Source organism: Prionailurus viverrinus, chromosome B4 (assembly GCF_022837055.1).
Source record: "Prionailurus viverrinus isolate Anna chromosome B4, UM_Priviv_1.0, whole genome shotgun sequence".
Taxonomy (NCBI): Eukaryota; Metazoa; Chordata; class Mammalia; order Carnivora; family Felidae; genus Prionailurus; species Prionailurus viverrinus.
Genome location: NC_062567.1, coordinates 131,623,238 through 131,645,325, shown reverse-complemented (window position 1 = coordinate 131,645,325; position 22,088 = coordinate 131,623,238). Strand labels below are relative to the sequence as shown.

The 22,088-nt window shown below is 46.7% G+C and overlaps 1 pseudogene; it reads right to left on the bottom strand.

Annotated features, from left to right (window-relative positions):
- Positions 1 to 2,548: 2,548 nt before the first annotated feature.
- Positions 2,549 to 3,139, bottom strand: LOC125170684 (60S ribosomal protein L17-like; annotated as a pseudogene).
- Between the last annotated feature and the right edge of the window lie 18,949 nt (positions 3,140 to 22,088).

Below are 22,088 nucleotides of genomic sequence, written 5' to 3'. Positions count from 1 at the left end.
CATGGTAGCTGCACTCTGTTGTATTCTTCAATTCTCATGATAATCCTATGAAAAAGATAAGTTATTATCCTCATTTTAGAGATGAAAAAAACTCAGGCAAAAGGAGTTAAATCACTTGTTTCAGGACTACACAACTGTTAATGGCAGATCCCAATTTGAACCTGGTGAGTTTAGTTCCAGAAACTTACTCTCTTAACCACTCTATCAGGTCAACTCTTCCAAATGCCTTTTATGAATATTACATATCAATACGCCAATCTGTCAAAGATAGCAGGAGGGAGGAACACTATAGACTAGTTTCATAACAGTAAAAGTTGTAAGCCAAATTTTGGCAAACAAAATCCAGCAAACAATAAAAATTGTATATATACCACAACCGAGTATGGGTATACCAAGAACATAAGACGGTTCAATATTAGGAATGTTATTGATATTATTCACCATACTTATAAATCATTGGAGAAAATTGCATGATTATTACATAATGCTGCAAAGGTATTTGGTGAAAGTCAAAGTCCATGCCTAATTTAAAAAGAAAATTTCTAAACAACAGGAAGGGAAAGATATGTTCTTAAAATACAATTGCACACACACACACACACACACACACACACACACACACCCCTCAAGCCAAAAAGCCAATTTGTAAGGATAAAATACTAGAATATTAAAAGCATTCTCATCAATGTCAAGATAAAACAAGGATATTCACTACCATCACATACATAATTTTATTTAAAATTGTTCCAGAGGCACTTACCAATGTAATTAAACAAGTGGACAAAGAAACAAAAAAGAGGTATAGAAATTTAAAAAAGAAAAGATATAGTTATTATTTATAGGTGATATGACACAATTATATCTCAGAAAACGTAAGAAATTCAACTAAAAACTGTAGCACAAAGAGAATTCAGTAGGTGTCTAAGTACAAATTTAGTATGCAAAAATAATAGGCTTGGGGCGTATGGCTAGTCGATGGAGCATGCAACTCTTGATCTCGGGGTTGTGAATTTGAGCCCCACATTGGGTGTAGAGATTACCTAAAAATTAAAAAAAATCTTTAAAAAGTCAATAACCTTATTATATATAAAAAAGATTATTTTGAAAATATAATGGAAGATTTACATTTTGACCCAGAAATTCCAGTTCTGGGAATTTATCTTACCAGTGTGCTTGTATATTCATTCATTCATTCATTCATTCAGCAATTACTACTGAGTGCTTATTCATTCCACATCGGATCCTCTTCTGGATGCCAAGAATGCAGATGAGTAAACAAATTGGACAAAACGAAACCAAAACCCAAACCAAAAACCTTCCAATCTGGTGTAGGAAACAGATAATAAACACAATAGTAAAAGTAAATGATACAGTGTGTTAGAAGGCGGTAATTGCTAACAGAAAAGAGTAGAGCGGAATAGGGAGTTTAGGATTGCCGGGTGGCCCGGATAGGCTTCCTGGAGAAGAAAGGAGGTAAGGAGATGAGCCATGTGCATAGGGGGTTGGGGTGGGGGGGGGGGGAAGGGAGCAAAGACCCCGGGGTGGAGTAGTGGGTGCACGCAAAATGAGTCACATCTGTAACAGAAAAAGAGTCAAAGAGTAAGTATTCATCTATAGGGAACCAGTCAACAGACTAAGGTACATCTACCAGTGGAATGCCACACAGCTGTGCACAAGAGTAAGGAAACTATGATGTGAGATGGAAAGATCTGCAGGATACGTTGAGTGAAAAAAAGGGAGTAGAATAGATTATGTGGTGTGCTACTTTTGTGTAAGAAAAGGAGAGAAATCAATATTAGAAAGATATTAATTCTTTCTGAATTAATGTATCGATTTAATGTGGGCTTCCCCTCCCCCCAAAAAATAAGCCCCAGAAAAGCTAGTTTTTTTTTTTTTTCAACGTTTATTTATTTTTGGGACAGAGAGAGACAGAGCATGAACGGGGGAGGGGCAGAGAGAGAGGGAGACACAGAATCGGAAACAGGCTCCAGGCTCTGAGCCATCAGCCCAGAGCCCGACGCGGGGCTCGAACTCACGGACCGTGAGATCGTGACCTGGCTGAAGTCGGACGCTTAACCGACTGCGCCACCCAGGCGCCCCAAGAAAAGCTAGTTTTTAAGAACTAAACAAATTATCGGGGCTCCTGGGTGGCTCAGCCGGTTAAGCGTCAGACTTCGGCTCAGGTCATGATCTCACAGGTCATGGGTTGGGGCCCTGTCAGCTGTCAGCACAGAGCCTGGAGCCTGATTCCGATTCTGTGTCTCCCTTTCTCTCTGCTTCCCTATCCCCTCCACTCGCCCTCTGTCTCTCTCTCTCAAAAATAAATAAACATTAAAAAAAAAGAGCTAAACAAATTCTTTTTTTCTTTTCTTTCTTTTTTTTTTTTTTTTAGAGTAATCTCTATACCCAACGTGGGGCTTGAACCCACAATCTGGAGACCAAGAACTGTACTCTCCACTGACTGAGCCAGCCAGGTACCTCTAAGAAAATTCTTTTTATTTTTTATTGATTTATTTTTAATTTTTTCTGCTTTTACTTTGATTTACACTTATTTTATGCAGAATTTACTCCCGGGCCTTAAGTTTTGTTTCTTCAGTTTCTTCTGGGATATGTTTTTCTTCTGTGCAACTTCCTCTTCTGGTTTAGGAACAATCTGCTCTTTTTCAGTAAGGATCATCTGAGTGTGGCTGGGAGAGCTCATGTATGGGTTAATCCGACTTTGAACCCTCTGAGTTCTACCTTGCATCTTGGGGGCTCTGTTCACCTGGATGTGCTCAATGACGAGAGAATCTCCATCTGAACCCCGAAGTTCAGCATTACTCTCTGCATCTCTAAGCATGTGCAGTAAAAAGTCAGCCATCTTTTTGGGCCACCGACCCTGTGTCCAGCCCCACTGTTTGGCCTGGGCCCACCTACCAGCTCCACCATCGGAGTGATGGAATGGAACACATTGCTTGTGCAAAGTGTCGTCGTTCAGATACTTGGTGGCTTTTCAGATATGCATACCCCTGATGGCCTGGGCAGTTTCACGTGTGTTCCTAAAGTGAACATGAAGATTTGAACCTCTTGGTTTGTTTGATTTTGTCGGGTTTTCTGGATCAGGTGAATAGCGAACCATTTTCAGAGATCGCCTCAGGCTGCTTATGGGAAGAGACTCTTTTTTTTTTTAAGTTTATTTTATTTCTTTTGAGAGAGTGTGAGAGAATGAAGGAGCACCAGTGTGAGTGGGGGAGGGGCAGAGAGAGGGAGAGAGAGAGAATCTCAAGTAGGCTCTGCACCGTCACCCCAGAGCCCAACGCAGGGCCCGATCCCACCAACCACGAGATCACAATCTGAGCTGAAATCAAGAGTCAGATGCTTAACCTACTGAGTCACCCAGGTGCCCCCCTAAGAAAATTCTTAAGAAGAGTGAGAAGAATAAGGCTAGCTCAACCAGATGTCAATACACACTGTAAAATTACGGTCATTAAAAATACTTTTTAGGGGCGCCTGGATGGCTCAGTCGGTTGAGCATCCGACTTCGGCTCAGGTCATGATCTCACAGCTCGTGAGTTTGAGCCCCACATCGGGCTCTGTGCTGACAGCTCAGAGTCTGGAGCCTGCCTGAGTTTCTCTGTCTCCCTCTCTCTCTCTGACCCTTCCCTGCTCATGCTCTGTCTCTGTCTCTCTCTCTTTCTCAAGAATAAATAAACATTAAAATTAAAAAAAATACTTTTTGTTTGGGAACATGAATAGACAGATCAATAGAATAGGATAGAAAGTTCAGAAACAGACCCCAATACACATGGGAAATAAATGTAATAAATCCTTCTGGGAATACCGAGTAGTCATCTGGAAACAAACGCATTTGTACCCTTCCTGCATTACTTACACTAAAATAAACTTCAAACAGCTCAAAGATATAAATCTAAAATGTGAAACCATTAAAGTATCAGATTTAAAAAAAATTTATAATCCTGCAGTGGGATGGGTTTGTTTAAGCATGACTCAGAACTCAGAAGTCATCAACTTTGACCACCATAACATTTTAAAAAGTTTCCACAGAAAAAAAATAACCAAATCAAAATACAGTAAACAGAACAATAATATATGCAACACACATGCAGACAAATCTCCATAGCATAAAAAGAACTCCTAACAATCAAAGTGCCGGACTAAAATCCTATAGAAAAGCAGTCCTGGAATGTGAACAAAGAGTTCTCAGGAAAGGAAATTGACACAGCTCTTAAATTTATTAAAAGATGCTAGGGGCGCCTGGGTGGCTCAGCTGGTTGAGTGTCCTACTTCAGCTCGGGTCACGATCTCACGGTTCATGGGTTCAAGCCCTGCGTCGGGCCCTGTGCTGACAGCTCGGAGCCTGGAGCCTGCTTCTGGTTCTGTGTCTCCCTCTCTCTCTGCCCCTCCCCCATTCACACTCTGTCTCTTAAAAATGAATAAATGTTAAAAAAAAAATTTTTTTTAGAGCCACCGTGAGATATCCTCAATGATTAGCAAAGATAAAAGTCATTTGATAACATACCTGGCTCATAACTATCGTTATTAGACAGTGCTGATCTAGGTGGAGACAAATTCTCCCTTGAGTTGCTAGTTAAGTCACTGAGCTTCAGGGCCTGGAAGCCTGGTTCTTCCCTATGCGTCAGGACCACTGCGGCAGGGGCCCAACCTCAGCCCTCCTCGGCAAGGATGCTCAGCCCGCCGCGCCTCTCATTCTTGGTCACTGCCCAAATATCAGCTCCTCTGGTCATCTCTTATTTCCACACTGCTCTGTCATTCCTCTTTTGTCTCAACGACCCCCTGTCTCCACCGTCCCGAAACTTTTTACTTGGTCCTTTGGAAAGCCGGTTCTTGGTCGACAAAATTGCCTGCTGATTGCACAGCCTAGGGTTGAACTCTGGGGCCCGGCCGGTAAGGAGAATGCATGAAGTATGAAGGGCTAATGGCCAGGGGTGAACACGCGTGTACCCACTGGGAGTGGTAACGACACTGACAAGCTGGAGAGCCCACACGTCCTGAGCCAGCTTCATGTGGGGAACGCGGACTCAGTCTGGTCAGGTCTTCAGTTGTTTCAAGAGAGGCACGAAACCCTCCCACAACTGCTGGGGGGATGTAAAACGGTTCAGTGTGGTTGAAACAATTAACCATTCCTCAGATAGTTAAACACAGAGTTCCCACGTGACCCAGCAATTCACTCCCGAGAATTGAAGAGAATCCAAGAGAATCGAAAACAGTTCCCACAGAGACTTGGACGTGAATGTTCACAGCAGCAATATTCAGGACGTCCAACAATGGAAGCAACCCAAAAGTCTGTCAAGGAAGGAACGAATGAACAATGTGTGGTAGTCCGTCCAATGGAATATGATTTAGCCATAATCAGGAATGAAGTCCTGACATGGACTGTAACATGGATGAGACTTGGGAACATTAAACTCGATGAAAGAACCCAGCCACAAAAGGCCACTTCTTGTATGATTCCGCTCGTATGAAGTCTTCACAACAGGTAAATCCATAGAGACATGATGGGTTGGTTATTGGGGCTGAGGCTAGAGGGTGGGTAAGGGCACCTCTTCCTGGCACCCCTCCCCTTTACCCTCTTTCCTTGCCACTCTCGCACCTGCCCGAGGCTTCCTCCAGCCCGTTCTCCTTTACTGTCTGGTAAAGACCCTGTCTCCCCTGGCGTTCTTGCCTCACCCCTTCATGGCCGCTTTGGGCCCAGACTTGCTTTCTCTTTCTCTTCCCCCCCAGGCCCTCCTTTGTGCTGCTGTCTCTGTGCCCACGTGCGGGGCCATACAACAGACCGCCTCCTGCGCTCAGCTCCTTGCCCTCCGCCTCGCCCGGACATTCCACCTGCCCCCCCTTCCACGGGCCCAAAATGTGGACCTCGTTACCTCACCCCGCGTTGTTACACGTGGGAGCCCTTTCTCCCCCTGTGGCCCCCGCTTTCCAGCTGCGTGTTCATTGCTGTGCTCACACTTCCTGTTCTCTTACCCTCAAGGTGGTCTTTGACTCCACTCTTCCTGTCTTCACTTCCTGCCCTCTCCTGTGTGGCTCCCCCACCCTGACCGCTCCTCTAGCAAACCTCACGACTCCTCTCCAGCTGACTGTCCGCCGCACCTGCCTGGAAACCCCAACTCAGGTCAGTCAGATTATTCTTCCTCTCCATGGGCACACCAGGGCCATCAGCTCTGCTGGAGAAAACCATGTCACCACAGAGTCTGGTGCCATTAATTTGTGGACATCAACTGTGGCCAGGCCCCCGGTACTACACACAGCGTGCTCTGCTTTCCTCATGGGCTCACCCTGCCATCTTCCACAGTGGCTATTTAAGACCATCTCCAGTCTCCCCAGACCGCTGGCCTCTCCCACTATCGCACACAGAATCTGGAAGCCTTCGGACAGGGACTCTCCCATCGTCCTGCCATCAAGGTTCCCCCCTGACCGTACCCACTTATTGCCTCCAAGGAGAAAACAGGTCTGAATGTTTGTATCCCACAAATTTCATACGTTAAACCCCAATGTCCAGTGGGATGGCATTAGGAAGTGAGGTCTTTAAGAGGTGATTAGGTCACAAGGGCCAAGCCCTTTGGAATGGGATTAGTGTCCTCACGAAAGAGGCCCCAGAAGGATCTCTCATCCTTCCATTATACGACAGTGTGCAACTGTGCAACTGTGTTTGCAAATCACCCAGTCTATGGTATGCTGTCATAGCGGCATGCACTGCCTAAGGCCAGTCCTCCCCACTGTGCTGGATCCCAAACCAGATTCTACCTTCGGCCCCTTGATGTTCTCTCGGGCTTCTCTGATGTCTCCCCACTGATTCCTTGACAAGAACAAATAAGAGTCCTTACGTGTCTACCTCCCTCCCTCCACCTTGTGTCCTTTTCCAGCAACTAGCCTCTTTCCCTCCTAAGCCAAAGCACTTGTTGAAAGAGTCGTCTACACTGGCTGCCTCAGTTTCCTCACATACACTTCCTCCCCAAAGCAACCTGGCTCCTGCTCCTGATTCTACTGAAATTTTTCTTGCCGGTCATCACCAATCCCCTAATTGCCCAATCTAACCAACACTTCTTTTTTCTTTTATTAAATTTTTTTTTAAAAAGTACTTATGTAGGGGCGCCTGGGTGGCTCAGTGGGTTAAGCGTCCAACTTTAGCTCAGGTCATGATCTCACGGTTAGTAAGTTCAAGCCCCACATCAGGCTCTGTGCTGACAGCTCAGAGTCCGGAGCCTGCTTCAGGTTCTGTGTCTTCCTCTCTCTCTGACCCTCCCCCGCTTGCACGCATGTTCTCTCTCTCTCTCTCTCTCTCTCTCTCAAGAAGAAATAATCATTAAAAATTTTTTTAAATTAAAAACAATAATAAAATAAAAAACATTTATTTTTGAAAGAGAGAGAGACAGAGAAAGCATGTATACAGGCAGAGAGGGGCAGAGAGAGAGGGGGCTTGAACTCACAAATTGTGAGATCATGACCTGAGTCGAAGTCAGAAGCTTAACAGAGCAAGCCACCCAGGCGCCCCTCTAACCGACACTTCTTTTTTTTTTTTTTTTTTAATTTATTTTTTTTCTAACCGACACTTCTAAGTCATGAGCTTTTTTGGCTCCTCTGCCACACTAACCAACCTCCCGGATACCTGCCTTGCGGCAGGAATTGTGATAGAGGGGTCTGTGGGAACTCACCAGGGAGAGATTTCATCTGCCCTGGGGAGGGTCAGAGAGGGTTTCCTGGAGGCAGTGACCCAGGGCAGAGCGTGAATGTACGTGTATAAGTTGGCCAAGCAGAGAAGGGGAGCAAGGGCATTTTACAAAATGGGAAGAATCCCAGAATTTGTGAACTGCTAGAAGTTTAACGTTCCTGAAGTTGAACTGGGAGACAGAGTGTGAAGGACTTTGAAGGTCATGGTAAAGAGGCTGCCGTTTGGATTTTATTCTGGAGGCAGTGGGAATACATACATGACCTAAAGGAGAGGTCGGCAAGCTTTTTATGTCATGGGCTACATAGCAGGTGTTTTAGACTGTTGCAACTTTTTGCTTCTGCCGGTGTAGCACCAGAGAAGCCATAGAACACAACAAAAACAAGAGTGTGAATGTGTCCCAATAAAGTTTTATTTACGCCCACAGAAATTCGAATTTCATATAATTTTCATGTCACAGAATGCCATTCTTCTTTTGAATTTTTTTCAGCCACTTAAAAATGTAAAATCCAGGGGCACCTGGGTGGGTTAGTCAGTCCATTGAGCACCCAACTCTTGGTTTCGGCTCAGGTCATGATCTCACAACTCGTGAGTTCAAGCCCTGCATTGGGCTCTGCGCTGACAGTTTGGAGACTGCTTGGGATTCCCTGTCTCCCTCTTTTTCTGCCCCTCCCCCACTTACACTCTCTCTGTGTCTAAAAAATAAAGAAAAATTAAAGAAAAAAAAAAGTAAAGCCAGTCTTAACTCCCAGGGCCTGCAGGCTAAAGTTTGCCAACCCTGATGGAAAACAAGGGAGTGATGCAGTCAGAGCTGGGTTTTAGGTGATGGATCGGAGTGGGGGTGGTGCTGCCAGCCAGGAGGCTGGCGAGCAGGCCATGGCAGCAATCTGGGAGAGAGAATACACACTAGGCAAGTGGCAGTGAGGATAGAACTAGACGGCTGGATTCAGGAGAGTGCACAGAGACGGCTTAGAAGCCTCCCTTACCACACTCCACTTGGGGAAATAATTAAATAGGATTGGCGTATTTTCCAAAAAGAGCAAGGCCCTGAAACGCTAGGGTAATGGAACTAGGTGTCACCACGGTCTCCACGAAGGGGAATCATCCCAGGCTAGTTCTAGATAGACGCCCTCAGAACATCTATGGTAGGGGGCTTTCCAATAACAAGAGCCCCCCAGAAAGTCCAGAGTTCCTTCCTGTTTGGGGGGGGTGGTGCTTACATCTGTCATGGGCTATCCACAAGGTCATTGGTCACATGGAATACTTTGGAAGCCCTGAGTGAGACCTCGAGACAGAAAGACATCATTTGTTGGGCAGCCGGTGGGTGATGTGCAGGCAGTTGGTCATGAGAGACCCTCCTCTGAGGTTAAGATGCAGAGCTCACCGTCTTCCTTGACACCGTGAAGGGTGGTGGGTGTCTCATGGTCCTAGGAGTTGCTTTGTCTCTCCTGTGGAGGCCGGGCACCCAGAGAGGATTCCTTTTCTTCTCCAGCGTCAGGAAGGATCCGCTAAACTCATCCCCATTCTCTTTTTCCACCTGTACTCCCAGACGTAATCTCCTCGTCCCACCCCAGCTGAAGCCTGACAGGTTGTCTCTTCTCTTTCCAAGCTACTGTTGATGGATAAATACCATGTCCTTCCCCGTTCAGGGGTCCCTCCAGTCTCATTACCTGGCTCGTACAAATAAAAAACTCTAGCTCTCTGCCTCAGCACTTCCCACCGCGGGATGGGTGCACAGCTCTCAGATCTCCTTGCCCCCGTCACCCCTCTCCCACTTCATCCAGACAAGATGTCTACGAAGTCAGCGGCAAGAAGGAGACCGTGTTTATGACTGATGACTTCTCTCTGGGAGAAGTGGGAGAAAAAAATGGATCAGCATTCTGTGTGGGTGTTGGATTTCTGAGCAGCACAGTTCTCACTGTGACTTCGTCACACGTAGGACCTGCTTGAGATTTTGTGATGAAGTCAAAAGGAGAACATTCGGGAGCCTGGGTGGGTCAGTCGGTTAAGCGACCGACTTCGGCTCAAGTCATGATCTCACGGTTCATGAGTTCGAGGCCCACGTTGTCTGTGCTGACAGCTCAGAGCCTGGAGCCTGCTTCAGATTGTGTCCCCACTCTCTCTCTGCCCCTCCCCACCTCATGCTCTCTCTCTCTCTGAAAAATAAACATTAAAAAAAAAAGAGAGAGAGAGAACATTCAACATGGCTGAGCCACATTCAGCTGTTGAGCAAGGAATGGATTAAAGTGATGGGCCACAAATCCAATCTGGGAGAAGAGAGGCGTGGAGATAGGAAAGGAGATGATGACCAGTTAAAAGATGAGGGCCGGTGGCTTAGGGGTCCCAAACATGAGGAAGAATTGTCATATCAGGAGAGTAAAAGGAAGGAGCTAGAAATACAGTTGGAGGAGGAGGTCTAAGACTGGGATGTTAGACATGGAAGTCCTGGAAGATGTGCTGTACTTGCTAACGACAAGGTCCAGGGTATGACAGTGTAGCAGGTGTGAGTCTGGGGCAAATTAGGGGATGTTCAGAACCATATGGGGTTGGGGTTCTTCATGATGAGGGGTGACCTGGGTGGGCTTTGGGCAGCATGGAGCATGATGGGCTCCTGTCCTTTACATGTGCTTTGGATTCCTTCTCTTTTCTATTAAAACTCAACCCATAGATGATCTAACCCAATCCTACATCTTGGAATACTCTCTGCCAATGATCCCCCATTTTTATCACTAAATCTGTCCCCAACTTGGGCCTTTGCCTGGAGTGGTCATTCCTTACCGCCTTCAGGGCTCTGCTCCAATGTCACCTTCTTAGAGTAGCCCTCCCACTGCCCTTAGAGCCCCCCTCCCTAAGAAAGCCCTCTTAGAGTAGCTTTCCCTTAGAAAGCCCTCGCTTTCTGCCCCAAATAGCTCCTCCCTCCTCTCAGACCCTTATTCTGCTTTGTTTTCCTTCATGCACATCAATATACTTCCTATAAATCAGTACTATACTTATTTATTTGATGATTTTCTCTCTCCCCTGGAATGAGTTTTGTGGAGGGCGTGTGCAAACCCCTACCTTTTTCACTGCTGTATTGCCACACTTCAAACTCCTCCCAGCGCATAGTAAGGGCTTATTAACTATTTGTTGAAAAGATAGATACACAAGAGAAGACTATTTTATGTGATATGGGCTTCAAGAGCTCATTCTGAAAGCCAAAACCTGAATATTGGCCATTGTGTTGTATGTGTTCCTAAGGCAATTCTAAGTCCCCCCAAGGTCGTCACTGCTCTGTGTCAGGTGGAAGGTCCAAGGGGAACGCTGTGAAGTGCACATCTATGGCTAATCTTCTTTTTGGTTGAGACCAGTCCTGGGCAGGCAGAAAGAGATCGTGTGTTTCTCAGCGTAATAACGGACATGGTTTTCCCTAAAGGAAGAGGGCAACTCTCTGCCTTCCATGGCATTAGCCTCTGTAATCTCTGAAAAGAGGAAGGAGGCAGGCTCAGCGCACCCACCTGTGTCCCCACTTGTGGATTGCGTTTCGGAGTCCGAGGGCTGGCTGCGCATCAGTGTTCATGTGGCCCAAAGTGGCGGTGGGGGTGGGGGACTCCACCTGCACTTGAGCCGTGGGAGTGACGTGGTGGTTGGGCGCTTTCAAGGGTAAAGTCCTCCAGGAAATGAGGAGCTTTGGAGGGAAGATTTGCTCTGAAGGCCGGTGTGGCTGGAGAGCTGTGGAGGGCATCCCGAAGGAGAAAGTGGCCCCAGCCAGAAGGGCCAGGGCCTTGGGGGCCACAAGAGTTTTGGTCTTGATTCTCAGTGCCAGAAGCGGCCCCTGTGGGAAGATGTGACAAGATCAGTCGGGTTAAAAGAGATCCTGAGGGCATGGGTTGGAGAGGGCTGAGTGGATGCAGGGAGACTAGGCCGGAAGCTGTTGGCAAGTGTCTGAGTGATAGATGACGTGCCTTAGACCAGTAGACAAATGCATGGATCTGGCAGGTTTTTAGGAGGCTAAATGGGTGGAGCTTGGTGATAAGTCAGATAAAGAGAATGAGGGAGAAGGATGATCAAAGGAGGCACCGTGCTTCCGGCAGGAGCATAGACGGACGTGGTGCCATTTATGAGGTGGGGGGACGCTCAAGGGAAGAGAGGGAGGAGGAAGGACAGATGCTGGGCCAGAGAAGCAGGAGGGGAACCTGGGGAGTGTTGTGTCACAGACGTCAAGGCAGACGCCAAAACCAAAGTTAAAGCACATGTGGCGAGCTGAGAGCAAACCTTCTCCACCTGTATAATGGGTCCATCGTGAACAAGATGAAAGGTACTGAAATAAGAAAATGGCGCACAGCCCTACAGACAACTGGGCAGCTGATACGGGAAGGTGATTTGCAGAAGAAAGGATCCAAATTTCCAGTAAGCGAGTGAAAAGAAGTTCAAGGTCCCTAGGAACTAAAGGAATGTAAGTGTTAGGGGCCGAATTGTGTTCCCCCTTCCCCAAAATACGTGGAAATCCTAACCCCGTCGGCCTCAGAATGTGACTTATTTGGAAATGGGATCGTCCCAGAGGTGATTAGTTAACGTGAGGTCATGCTGGAGTAGGGTGGGCCCGTAATCCAGTGTGACTAGTGTCTTCCTTACAACAACAGAGACACGAGGAGAACGCCACGTGAGGAGAATTGGAGCCATTCACCAAAGGTTAACCCCCACCACCAGAAGCTAGGAGGAGGCAAGGAAGGACAGTCCCTTACAGGTTTCAGAGGGAGCACGGCCCTGCCAGCATCTTGATTTCTAGTCTCCAGAACTTTGAGACCATAAGCTTCCGGGTTTTGTTTCGTTTTGTGTTTTTTTTTGAGCCAGCCAGTTTGTGGTGCTTGGTTACAACAGCCCGAGAGATTAATACACTAAATTAAAATGACATTGAAATGCCTTTTTTATTTTTCCCATCAGCTTGGCAAACAAAACAGAACAAAAAAAGATGATAATATCCAGTGCCGGCCAGGATGTGGGTGTGAGAGCATGCCCACCGCAATGGCTGGTGGGAGTGGGATTCAGTGACATCTCACTGGAGGGCGATTTGGGCCTCCTCCCAATAAAACCTTCAAATAAAAATGAAAAGGTCCGGCAATTCCTGTCTATTGTGGAGAAGCGTATGTGTTCACAAAAGAGATGCATGTAAGAATGTTCTCTGTTATACTTTTGGAATAGCCAAACACTGACAAACGCATCATGTCCCTTGGTAGGGGATGGGTGGTTCCATAAACTGGCTCGTCTCTTCTCAGGGAGGATTCATGAAGTTAATGAAGCTTAAGCTTCCCTGCCCCTCCCTGGCATCAGCTCCTTTGAATGCCCGGAAGGGGTTCTAGCAATTGCTCTCCGTAACTCTGCATTGTTTTTCTTAAAGAAGTTGCCTCCAAACTCAAAAGCTTCAGGCCCCATAAAACTCGAACCTGCCCCTGTCATACCATATGACGGATGACCACAGTTAAAAAAAAAGAAATGAAGCAGATAACTGGAGAGGGGAGGGTTTCACTACGTGCAGAGAAGGGCGGAAAGTGACAAGTGGGTTTGCCATCCGGAAGTTCCTGGTAACCTTGGCGGGCAGTCTCAGTGGGGACAGTGGGTGGGAAGAAATGACAGACCACTGGGAGAGACGGACAAAGTGGGGGCCGTGAGTATGTACAGTCCTTTCAAGAAGCCTGGCTGCCGAGGGAGATGAGTTGCAGGAACAAGTCTCATGACGGAGAATGTTTTAAGAAGGAAGAGGCTTGCGGGGCGCCTGGGTGGCTCAGTCAGTTGAGTCCAGCTCTTGGTTACGGCTCAGGTCATGATCTCACAGTCTGAGGGTTCGAGCCCCGCACCAGGCTTCGCGCTGAAGGCGCAGAGCCTGCTTGGGATTCTCTCTCCCTCTCTCTCTGCCCTTCCCCTGCTTACTCACTCTGTCTCTCTCTCTCAAAATAAACTTAAAAAAAATTAAAAAGAAAAAAAAAGAAGGAAGAGGCTTGAGCCACTGTCAAGGAAGAAGAACCGGGGAGTGCCCAGCGTTGAGGTAGAGTAACAGCAGTTCTGAAAATATTTCTCACTTTGGCTGCCCAGCCTCCAAACACTCTTCCAATCCGGGGTGTTATCTCAAGCCCCCAACTCCCATCCCGGAAGCCGAAATGGACCAGACCTCACCCCCTTCCACGCACCCAGCACGGCCGCGTGACCCGGGCTCCTGAACTGAGGCTGGAGCCAGAGCCCAGCAGCGGGCAGTAGCCGCCAGCCCAGCAGGCCCTCCCTCCTGAGTGCCCAGGAGGGATGGTGCCAGCTGACCATTCCTGTGGTTTGGTCTTGAATGACGAAGCTCCCATCCGGTTCCAGTCTAAGCTGCTTCTCTAGCCTTCCCGCCATTCTGAGAACAATTCCACGTCCTCCCAATAAACCCTTTCCTGCGCAAGCTAGCCAGCCGGCTTTCTGCTGTCTGCCACCAGGACCACGGCTGGGTAAGCAACTCTCCTCAGCTCTCAGGAATATGGAAGGCCATGGACAGAATCCTTCCCCATCGCATGCTTTTTCCTGGATTTCCCCAATTTTTTCCTGGAATCGTTGGTGTCTCCTACCACTGGCACCAACTCGTGTTTCATAAAAAGCAGTGTTTGATCTGGCACCGAAGGTACAGGTCTATTCATCGTGGGTTTTGTCCGACTTCAGTCTTGTGCTCTGCCCTCCAGGACCACGAAAGTCTCCGGATCCCTGGGCAGACCCCTTTCCGTCGTGAAGGGACCTGCCAAGCAGATCCTCCTAACAAGATTCCCCTAACACTTAACACTTGGAGGTTTCGTTCCCTGCGTAAGAGGTAAAATGATGGAGTGGAAAGAGTAAGAGATTTGGAATCAGGAGACTGTGTTGAGTCCAAGCTTGCATGTCACTAACCGTATGCCCTTAAGCAAGTTTCTTGAGCTCAAGTTTCTCTGAGCCCCAGTATCCTCACTTGCGTATTCCTGCTGCCGAGACCCTGGGAGCTAGCTGTCACATCAGAGCGCCTACTGAAGAAACAGATCTCGTGAACAAGTTTTTATGCTTTATTCCTGGGACCTGAGAAATGTGGACTGAGGGAGGATCAGGGCCTGGAGTGAAGGGGCAGCCAGCTCTTGAGGCCAGTGCTGGAGAGCTGGGCCGGTGGGAGTCAAGGCAGTGACTCAACCAGCCACTCAGGCTTCTCTCGAGGACAGGTTAAATGCAAGACTTACGGGGCGCCTGGGTGGCTCAGTCGGTTAAGCGCCCGACTTCGGCTCAGGTCATGATCTCTCAGTTCATGAGTTTGAGCCCCACGTCAGGCTCTGTGCTGACAGCTCTGCGTCTGGAGCCTACTTCGGCTTCTGTGTCTCCCAATCTCTCTCTCTCTCTCTCTCTCTCTCTCTGCCCCTTCCCCACTTGTGCACTCCTTCTCTCTCAAAATATATAAATAAACATTTTAAAAAATAAACGCAAGACTTACATAGAGATGTGGGCAGCAGAGCGACACGAAACCCAGAGATCCACAGAAATTAAAGCCCAAAGTAGAAGCTGATGCAGTAGAAGCTTTGAGCATGCAGGAGTCACCAAGCAATAAAGGCAGAGAGGCGGCTGTTGGTGGTGGTTGCAGAGGCCGATGATGCCTCGCCCCATATCCCCTCCTTGGTCTTTGTCCCCTTCTAGGTGCAAGAGATAGTTCCCTGCACGCAGACAGTTTTCACCTCCAGTCCCCTTATCACTCTGCCTCTCAGCCTCAGGGTTTCTTCTGGAGGTATGGGAACTTGCTTGGCCCTTTGTGTAGGGTAGCCCAGAAGGATCAGCTAAAAAAAAATTTTTTTAAAGTACTTTTATTTTTTGAATGAGAGAGTAAGCCGGGGAGGGGTAGAGAGAGAGGGAGGCACAGAATCCGAAGCAGGCTCCAGGCTCTGAGCTGTCAGCACAGAACCCGACTTGGGGCTTGAACTCACAGACTGTGAAATCATGACCTGAACGGAAGTCAGACGCTTAACCAACTGAGCCACGGGCGCCCCCAGAAGGGCCAGTTTAAAACCCCTAGGACTGTGGGAGCCCTTGGATAAATCCCCCAGCAGTGTGTGCTCCCTGCGGTCGCTGGGCTGGCCCCGGTGGGACTGAGCCCTGGGTGCCCACAGAGGCAGCCTGCTGTTGGCTTTATTCACTTCCTTCTCTCACTTTCCATCTCCCTCCTTGTGCTTCCGGGAACATCCTCCAAAATTAACTACCAAGTTCTTGTCCCAGGGTCTGCTTTGGGGAATCCAAATTTAGACAGCAGCACTGGAAGAGAGAAGCAGAAATGGAGAATCTGCTTCCAGTGCCGAGAAGCAGTAGACACACTCAGAGATGACCAGATGAGGGCCTGCTGCCTCCTGGGCAACGTTCCAGTCTCCCCAGACCGACTGGTGGGATGGATGGTTTCCAGTCAGCCAGGTTCCCAGTGTGTCTGGGGGAACCTGAATGACTGACTCTCTGGGCCTTTCAACCTGAAGGCACCTGAGCAGACTTCTCCCCAGGGTAGCTGCCATTGTTAAGTGCCTACTGGGTGCCAAGACCTTCACTTGCATTATTTCATATTCTCATGACAGCTTTAAGGGAGGTACTATCCTCTTCTAACAAACAGCACGGTATGGTGCTGGCATGGACAGACATGTAGACCACAAGATTTGAATAGAGAACCCGGAAAGAAACCTTCACATATATGGTCAACTGATGTTTTAATGTTTATTTTATTTTTAAGAGAGAGAGACAGAGAGACAGAGCACGAGCAGGGGAGGGGCAGAGAGAGGGAGACACAGAATCCAAGCAGGCTCCAGGCTCTGAGCTGTCAGCACAGAGCCCGACGCGGGGCTCGAACTCACGGACCACGAGATCATGACCTGAGTCGAAGTCAGACACTCAACCATTGGAGCCACCCAGGCGTCCCCAGGTCAGCTGATTTTTGACAAAAGCACTAAGACCACTCAAAGGGGAAAGGTCCATCTCCTTAGCAAATGGTACTGAGGAAACTGGGTATCCACATGCAAAAGGATGCAGTCCTTCCTCTACCTCATACCATCAACAAAAATGAACTCAAAATTGATCAAAGAGCTAAATCCAAGAGCTAAAACTCCTAGAAGAAGACATACGGGCAAATATTTATGACCTTGGATTTGGCAAAATAGTTTTTTAAATATGACACCAAAAGCACCGGCAACAAAGACAAAATCAGATTTCATCAAAATGAAAAACCTTGGTGCATCCAGGGACATTATCAAGAGTGTGACAAGACAACCCATAGGATGGGGGCAGATTTTTGCAAATCATATGTAAACAGGATAAACATTTAATATCCAGATTATATAAAGAAATCCTAGGATGCATCGTTGAACAAACAACCCAATTAAAAAATGGGCAAAGAACTTGAATGGACACTTCACCAAAGATAATACCAGTAGCCAACGAGCACATGAAAATAGGCTCAGCATCATTAGCCATTAGGGAAAAAATGTAAATCAAAGCTAGGATGCGATGCTGCTTCACTCCCTTGGATTTTGTTTAAAGGAAAATGGTAAGTGTTGGTAAGGATGTTGTTATGAATTGAATCGTGTCCCACTTCCTCAATTCATATGCTGAAGTCTTAACCCTCAGTGTGACCCTATTTGGGTATAGGCTCTTCAGGAGATAATCAACGTTAAATGAGGTCACAAAGATGGGGACGTAATCTGATAGGATTGGAGTCCTTATATGAGAAGAAGAGAAACTAGATCTCTCTCTCTCTCTCTCTCTCTCTCTCTCTCTCTCTCTCTCTCTCTCCCAAACCCACATACTGAGGAAATGCCATGAAAAGACAGCCAGAAGATGGCCATCTGCAAGCCAGGGAGAGGGCTGTCACTAGAAATTGAATTTGCTAGGGCGCCTGGCTGGCCCAGTTGGAGGAGCATGGGTCATGAGTTTGAGCCCCACGATGGGTGTAGACATTACTTAAAACAAACATACAAACAAACAATCTTAAAAAACAAAAAAAAGAATTTTCTAGCACTTTGATCTTGGACTTCCCAGCCTCCAGAATTGTGAGAAATACATTTCTGTTAAGTTACCCAGTCTTGGTATTTTGTTATAGCAGCATGAGCAGAGTAATACAGATGTAGAGAAATTAGAGCCTTGCTAGTGGGAATGTAATATAACATACCCCTTGCGGAAGACGATTTGGCGATTCCTCAAAAAGCTCAACACAGAACTTACCATATGATCCAGCAATTCCATTTCTAGGTAGATACCCAAAGAAACTAAAGCAAGTTCTCAAAGAGATATTTGTACATATTTGTACATCATGTTCTTTGTAGCAGTATTCGTGATAACCAAAATGTGGGAAAAAACCTAAGCATCCATCAACAGATGAATGCAGAGATGAAATGTGGAATATACACACAACGAAATACTATTCAGCCTCAAAAGGAAGGCAATTCTGATACATGCTACAATATGATAAACCTTTAAGACATTGTGTTAAGTAAACTAGGTCAAACACAAAAGGACAAACATTATATAATTCCACTTATATGAGGTTCCTAGAATAGGCAAACTCAGAGAGACAGAAAGTGGAACAGAGGTTACCAGGGGCTGGGGGCAGAGAGCAATGGGGAGTTATTGCTTAATGGGCATAGAGTTTCTAGTTGGGACGATGAGAAAGTTCTGGAAAAGTTGGTGATGCTTAGACAACATAGTGAATGTACTAAATGCCACTAAATTGTACAAGGAAGATGGTAAATCTTATGCTATGTGTATTTCACCACAGTTTTTTAAAATTTGTAAAAAAAAAAAATACAAAAACAACAACAAAAAAACGAGAGACTTAAAACTCAGGAAACGACCCGAGTGTCCTTCTCCAGGTGAAAGAGTAAGCAAAGTGTGGCACATCCATACAATGGAATGGACACGAAGGAGTCCACTATTCATACACAGGAGATCTTGGGTTAATCACAAACACGTTATGCTGAGCAAAAGAAGACAGCCTCAGAATATGACACCCTGTATAGACTCCACTGTATAATGTTCTTGAAAAGACTACACTAGAGGGATGGAGAGCAAATCAGTGGTCACCAGAGGTTAGAGGTGAGGAGAGTGTGTTTATAGAGATAGCATGAGGGAGGTGTTTTGGGAGACGGAATTATTTTGCACTCCGTGGTGGTATATATACTCTCATCTGTATACATGTTGAAATTCAGAGAACTACCCACCAAGATGTTTAAAAAGCCAAGTTCATTTTTGAAAAATTTTTTAATGTGTATTTATTTTTGAAGAAGAGAGAGACAGAGCGTGAGCGGGGGAGGGGCAGAGAAAGAGGGAGACACAGAATCTGAAGTGGGCTCCAGGCTCTGAGCTGTTAGCACAGAGCCCAACACAGGGCTGAATTCATGGACCATGAGATCATGACCTGACCCCAGGCGCTCCAAAAAGTCAAGTTCATTGTATGATAATTCAAAATAAAAAATAAATGAGGCACTCAGATAGATGGAGTGACCGGCGCAAGGTCACACAGCTCCTCAGTGATGGGCTGGCGTGTAGACCCAGGTTTACTCGTTCCAAGACTGCCTCGCCTTCACCGGCCCAAGTTGCCTCTCCGAGGGCCAGTGTGAGGGGAGAATGAGATAATGGAGTGAAAGCCCTTTGTAAATAGTTAAGGGCTATACAAATGTCAGGCTTCCCAGTTAATCAGGGAACCTAGCTGTTCCTCCAAGCCCCAATTTAATGAACAGCATTTATTATTATTGATCGGCATACTCAGTTTTGACCTTCGATATATGAAGAACTGAGGTTCTAAACAACAAAGCAAAGCAAACAAACAAAAAACAACAGGTGGTGTCTTCACTCCTTCCCTAAAGGGAAGAGAAGAGAGCTATAAAAAGGAATATCTCGCCACAGTTTAAAATAAAAAGGTTGTCAGGGTACCTAAGTGGCTCAGTTGACTGTGTGTCCAACTCTTGGTTTTGGCTCAGGTCATGATCCCAGGGTCATGGGATCAAGCCCTGAGTCCAGCTCAGTGCTGAGCATGGAGCCTGTTTAAGATTCTTTCTCTCTCTCCCTCTGCCCCTCTCCCTGGCTCATGCTCCCTGCACGGTGGCCAGGCCTCTGCAAGGGATGCGACAAGGTAGAATCATCATCACCAAAGACCAAGGCAGGGTGAGCTGAATCCTCGGAGTGGGGAAGGGGAGGAGCTGGGTGTCCCCCGTCGGGCTAGGGAGGAACACACCAGCTTTGGAGTCAGATGAATCCTGATTCAAATTTTGCCTCTGCCATTCCTTATGATGAGAACTTACACAGTCACTTAAGCTCTCTGAGCCTCAGTTTCCCGATCTGTCACAGGGGGCAGTAATAGCACTAACCTCATAGATTCTATTTTTGTGAAGATTAAATAGATGGTAAAGTTCCCATCTATGCCTAGCATATCAGTAAATACTGATACTAATAAACATTAACAATAGTTTCCAAGCTCTTAGACTCATATATAAAAAGATTATACAAAAATAATTCCAAAGTGAATCACAACTGTTACAGGGATGAGAAAAAATACTCACCTCTGTACCATCAGTTCAATGTTCTTTCCCAGTGGGCCACCAAATCCTGATCAGACAGTTAGCTTGGTAGGCATGAACAAAATAAAAGCAAGGGCAGTTCATTGGTTCATTCTTTTGTTTATTTATTCCACCAATGAAGGCCCCATGGTAGGTGCTGGAGATGCACGGGCAAACAGGACAGACTAAGGAGCTTTCTTGGAACTTCAGAACCAGGAGGGCAGACAGACTGTAAACAAGTAATCACAGAAGTGGCCAAGACAATTTAGATAAGCCTAAGTGCTATGGAGGCAAAAAAATCGGTTGATGTATTAGAGTGAACTGGGTGGCCATTTCCACGGGGTGGCCGGGAAACCCTCCTTGGGAAGCTGATATAGTTCAGGCGAGTTCTAAGACTTGAAGAGGGCGGCCATGCAGAGATGTCAGGGGGAGACCCAGGCCAAGACCACAGGGTAGGTGCTGACTCCCTCCAGAGTGGCTGGAACTCTGTGAACACCAGAAGGAACGACATTCTTTTTTAAAAATTTTTTTTCAAAGTTTATTTATGTATTTTGAGGAGAGAGACAGAGCACATGAGCGGGGGATGGACAGAGAGAGAGGAAGAGAGAATCCCAAGTAGGCTCCACAGTGCCAGTGCAGAGCCCAACATGGGGCTCGAACCCATGAACTGTGAGATCATGACCTGAGCCGAAGTCAAGAGCTGGACGTTTAACCTACTGGGCCACCCAGTTCCTCTGGGAATGGCATTTTTAAATGAGGTCGGGCAGGAGGGCAGGGGCCAAGTCACCTAGAGATGAGTCAGCCTGGGTGAGAAGTTTCAATTTTTCTTAAGTACAATGGGACGCCATGGGCAGGTTCTTTAAAGTTAGTTAGATGTTGAAAATATTTAAAATGATCAGGCTAAAATCTCCAAACTGAGGTTAGCTTTGCCAACGGGCTGTGAATAATCAAAATCTATTTGGCCAAGGCTGCCCCCTCTGCAGAGAGCAGGGGTGGGCACTGCCTACTTATGCTTCAGTGAGGCTCCAGTTTGGGGTTTCCATGATTAATCCCTTTTAGAAATCAACATATTATTTGTTCAGATATATTAATGACCTCAATCCCTTTACAGTCCATTCTTGCCTGCCTGGGACCCACTTTTCCTCTCTCTGCCCATCTGAAATCCCAGCTCTGATCTGTTCAGTGTTAATTTCAGTGGGCAATCTAATTTTCTTTATCACCTTTCATGGTATCCCTAGTTATACCATTTTTTTCCTTATCCCTATTTTAGAAGTAAGGAACTCAAGCTCAGAACCTTGTTCAGAGTCACCTCATGTGATGGTAGCAGAGTCGGGATTTTAACCTAAGCTCGTTTGATCTCTCACCATAGGAAGACACCGGGCATCAAAAAGGCCTCAGGTCGAAATCTGAATCGCTGTGTAAAAATACACAGATGATGCCGGATACTCAGGAGGACAGGGGCTATAAGGAAGCAAGAGGAGGTGCTTGCAAACTCAGATAAAGCAAGGAGAGAGACAAAGGCTCCAGAGCCTTATAGCTTCTGCCATCTTCATTGCAACACACAGCGGGTGGGTAATGAACGGAGCAAGATTGACAATGTAGCACAAGCAGCTAAATATAGTCTCAGGTGCCTCAGAGATGAGCTGGGGTGGGAGTGGAGACAAGGAGCCCCGCAACTGACTTTGTTCAAAAGCAAAGATCTGATGGGCGGAGCAAATAGGCTCCCCGCATCTATGAGAGCATTATGGAAGGGCTAAATCCTGGGGATAAACCTTCAACACGTTGAGTCACTGGTCTTCATAAATGGAACCTTCTGAGAACTGTAAACAGTTTAGTTGCTTAGGGGGCTCATTTCTTCCTTATTTCAA